Genomic DNA, 4,895 nt, shown 5'->3' on the forward strand with positions numbered 1-4,895 from the left:
CGTAGAGACTCTTCTCACATTAGGAAGCAATGGTGAGATCATGTAGACAGTTGTTGGACGGTGGGACAGTTAGCGTGTAGCGTTGTATGCCTTTGGAGGTAAGCGAATAGCGAAGTATGCCCAACAAATTTGGTGAAGAATCGTAAGAATTTAATGTTACTACAGGTTACCAGGAATCTAAGCTCAATGAGCATACAAATGCCACAGTATTATTTAGTTCTGCACTACACGAATGTATGGGAAGTTGACGAATTCCATCAGCCAGTTTTTCCAACGCTATTGATGAGACTGTAGACCTCCTGTTTGTCAATGCCGAAGGTGGTCTCCAGCACTTGCTCAGGAAGAGGAGGTTGAGAGGCGAAGAGGGCAGTGGCCACTAGTGATACCCCTGGATTCTGACTGTTCAAAGCGGATATGGCAAGGGCGGGTTTATGTGCATCCGCATTGAGCTGGAAGTGAACAAGGCCTCGGGGGAAGACAAAGAGGTCCCCAGGGTAAAGGGGCTGCTGGAAGAGAATGTTATTGGTATCCACAAAGCCCACTACTAATTTTCCTTCGGCCAGGAAGAGAACTTCGGTAGCGCGAGGATGGACGTGAGGTGCAACCAGGCCGTTTGGTGCGAAGTCGAGACGAGCGATTGACAAACCCTGAGTGTTGAGGCCACCAAACGTTTGGGCGTCGGCAAGCGTGACATTGGAGCCTAAAGCGTTGTTGACATCACCTGCCTTACACAGCATCTCGGACTTGAAGTCGATTGCAGACACCTGATTGGCGTTCTTGCAAAGAAGGCCGTTTATGGTGATGTCTTGGTTGGGTAGAGTGACGCAGAAATCTTGCAAAGGGTCGGCGTCCACGGCTGCAACATGGAGGGAGGCCGGAGAAGCAAGAGCGAGCAGGACGAGGAGGGGCAGCGCGGCCCTAGTGAGAGTGGTGATTGCGGACGCGAATTTAGGAGCCATGGCTGGATACGCAGTCGATGAATTTAGCTACTACAGAGCTGGGATGTTAGTTCAAATGCAGGACGTAGCTTCTGAGAAGGGAATCGAAGGGAGATTGTGGAGATAGAGCAGCACAAGCGTGATCCTTATAAAGGTGAGGATCTGCTTTGGACCAAGTCGAGTTCGTAATCCTGAAGCCTGATAGGTGACGACATCCATTGAAAAACTTAGACCATCGGGGGCTAAATCAACGAAAATAAAATTGAAATCTTCCACAAATCAGCTGCAGCGATTACTGGAAATGGTAGCAGAGAACATGCAGCGCCTCTAGAGAATTACAACAAGTTGGACGTCGAGGACGACGACAGCAATGACTGCTGCTAATTCGTCGAAAGAAAGAATATTTTACTGCAACGCGTTGTCTTGTGACATTGTCAATTTCATGACACATCACGTTACGATATGCTGCTTGAATTTTCAAGCACGTTTCGATAATCTTGAGAAACCATACCTCTACTTTCTTCTTGAATTGTCGCAGCACGTTTGGATAATCTTGTGAAACCATTAATCGTATAACTCTAGTTTCTTCTTAAATTGTCAGAGTCGACCCTACGTGCTGATGCACCACCCGCCACTTGGAATATAGCATGGGGCACTTTTCATCGCCTCTTTTCGTGCATATTTTGAATTTTTCATCGCTGTTGGCTTCAATCTATTGTACTCTAGCTACGAGTCGCCTTGTCACTATGCATTAGCTCTAATGAGGGAAAGTTGAAACATATTACATTCTAAAACCTCTTGTAATGAAGCGACGTGATATTCAAAGTTTTGATCTCTCAATATAGCCCAATATATCATAGAGTATAGTGAAGCCACACCACGTTACCACTTAACACAAATTAGACTTATAGTCTTGGATTTTGCATTAAATGTCACCTCATCGCATAGTTATCATCCCTAACATCTAGGGTTGGAAACCTCATGTACAAGGACAACATGATATGCCCGACTTGGAAGCCTTGCCACATGGGCATCAAGTCAATCCCACATCGAGGGTATACCTACTAGAGGTTTCCTCAATTCATCGAGAAGATGTGCCTAATATTAAGGGCTTCCACCTTTTAAGCCACAATTTCTAACTCTTAACTTGCCCATTGGATCTCTTTGAGATCTTCAAAACAAATGAAAAGCACAAATTAGAATACAACTTCAGCATAGGGATCATTCTAATCATGTATATTTGCGATCCACCAAACTCCACAAGATATCCCAAATGGCAAGCACATGCTAGAACTCACAACCATTGGTTGTGGAAGGTGTGAGGGCTTCCTCAATCACGCAGAAGGTCATTGTAACTCTTCTCCAGCACCATTCTACTTTGGTGCATTGACTTCTAGCTCCTCGTTAACTAGTATGGACATGCTACTAGTTTGTACTGAGGTAACTTCTATGTAAATTACTTACCCCCCCTTCCCTCCCCCCATAGATCCTCCCTCTTTAAGAGAATAATTGAAAGGCCTTAGGTGGGAAATAGAGATGATGAAAATGGAAAAAATAATAGTTGTATTAAGTGACTGGTTAGTGCTTTTAGTGATTTTAATTTAAGGACTTACTAATTTAGGTAATTTTCGATACATAACGAAATGTAAGAGGAGCATTGAAGAGGCAATCAACCACTCAAAGAACCATACTAGGGATAGAAAATAGTCCTAAAAGTTGATAAACAAAATGAAGGTGTGAGGATGAGCTTGAATACCATCGAAGTCGATGATGTAATAACCAAACAAAACATGAAAGACACTTTTGCAACCTATGTAGAGGGAGAAAAAACTATAAGAAAAATGCCTCCTTGTAGGGTAGCAAGCCTGGGAGGTAGTAGATGCACCCGTTCGAATGGTGCCATCACACGAGCTATGGTCTCAAAACTAGTGGTAACATTCTAGCTAGCATTGACATGTAGATTGAGGGACTTGCACGCTCATGTCATCAAACTCTTTACCCTCCAACTAAGAAGTCAGTGAGTGTCCACTCTAGAGTTGCAAGCACATGAAACCATACTCTTTAACTTGAGAGATGGCCTTGGTGATGTGAAAGGGGTGCGGGGACATGCATAGCTACAAAGAGGGTGACATTACCTATGTCACTTTCCTCTTAGACACAAAAATTTGAATATTTTTTCCATTAGAGGACCAGCATAATTTCACCAACTGGTGATCAACTAAAAGCACTGCATGTAACCTACATTTACTCACTTTTGTACACAAAACAATTACTAGCTTCTTTTCTTCCATGAAAAGAATAAAGTCACATCACACAATGTATCTTTACAAATCTCTTCCCAAGTTTTTGGTACATGGATATTTTCATGATCTTTTAGTTTTTCACACAATATCTCTTTCCTTCCGAATGGGGGGGGAGGGGGGGGGGGGCGGAGAGGGAAGGGGAACATCACAATGAGTGCACATGTCCTATTAATCTATTATCTTTTATTTCAAGAATCCCAATTTAATTACGTAAATACCCCTATGGGAGGTTAGCCCCCATCTCTTAGATATACCTTTATTGCATGTGATGGTATATATCTCGTATCCTTGTGCATTCAAATACTCTTTAGCTTAGTAAATATAAATCCAAATATACTAGACATAGATATGAGTACTTAGTCCATTTCAATAAATTCATCTTACCCAAGTATTTTCATGTCACACAATGTCTCTTTCCTTCCTAGGGGGGAGGGGAACATCACAACAATTGGACATGTCCTATTGATCTATTATCTTTTATTTCAAGAAGCCAAATTTACTTAGGTAAATACCCCTATGGGAGGTTATCCCCCGTCTCTTATATATACCTTTATTGCATGAAGGTATATATCTCATATCCTTGTGAATTCAAATACTCCTTGGCTTAGTAAATATAAATCCATATATACACCCATGCCATGGATCTTTAACATTTGAGGGTCCTTTTAGGATGAGACTAGATATAGGTTTGAGTACTTAGTCCATTTCAATAAATTCATCTTACCAAGTATTGTTCATAGTCCTTCTTTATCAGCATGCTCATCAATAAGGTGTTTGCTTACTTTAAAGCCTATAGTTTTTTCAACATTAGAGTTAGAGTAAAACTAGAAATTGCTTGCAATAGCTCTAACTTATACATAGATGAGCTAAGACTAGATTTCCTATTCCTTTTTGTTAACCAATGAATAATTTGGGTTCCTTTCTTTCCCTTCTCTATGAAAACCAATAAGTACTTTGGGTTACTTTTTTTATTTCTACATAACTATAAGATTCATATCCCCAAGATTCATTCAAGATATGCAATGCAACCTATCAGACGTCATCGTAGGAAATCAAATTTTTCTAATCATCCAATATTTTGGACATGCAAATATTTGGCTATCCTTAGATAGGACTACAGGTGGGATGACTTCCTACCATACAATACCCATACCTTTTGAGGTGATGAGCTATCACTTTTCACTAACTAGTTCCCTCTTCCTTTACAAAATAGAAAAACTTAATGAACTATACAATATCGCACAACAAAACAAATAGAGAAGGGAGTTCATAAAATGGGATTGCAGTTATAGAGGCAAACCACACATAGTGTAATTAAATTTTGTCAACATATTTTGAACATCACATGAATGACAACCATTTTCTTACAAAGTCAAGGTTTTTGTAACATCTACATGCACATGTGCTATTGAATTCATTTTTTAATGTTTTGGTGGGGGGTGGCGGGGGGAGACGATCATCACAAGAATTGGGCATGTCCTACTAATCTATTATCTTTCATTTTAGGAAGCCCAATTTAATTATGTAAATACCCCTATGGGAGTTCAAAATGCGGTTGGGCTTGCCGCATTCTTGTCCACAGAGGTCAAAATGTCCATATTGGCCTTGTTAAGATGTAACACCATCCTTTGGAGAGACCTCTTTAATTGGTTGA

General features: G+C 40.8%; 1 pseudogene; it reads right to left on the reverse strand.

Annotated features, from left to right (window-relative positions):
• Positions 1 to 253: 253 nt before the first annotated feature.
• LOC147895034 (germin-like protein 8-2 pseudogene) lies at positions 254 to 959 on the reverse strand (annotated as a pseudogene).
• Between the last annotated feature and the right edge of the window lie 3,936 nt (positions 960 to 4,895).

The sequence above is a fragment of the Dipteris shenzhenensis genome, chromosome 13, assembly GCF_047967505.1.
Source record: "Dipteris shenzhenensis isolate YYH24624 ecotype China chromosome 13, Dip_SZ_1.0, whole genome shotgun sequence".
Taxonomy (NCBI): Eukaryota; Viridiplantae; Streptophyta; class Polypodiopsida; order Gleicheniales; family Dipteridaceae; genus Dipteris; species Dipteris shenzhenensis.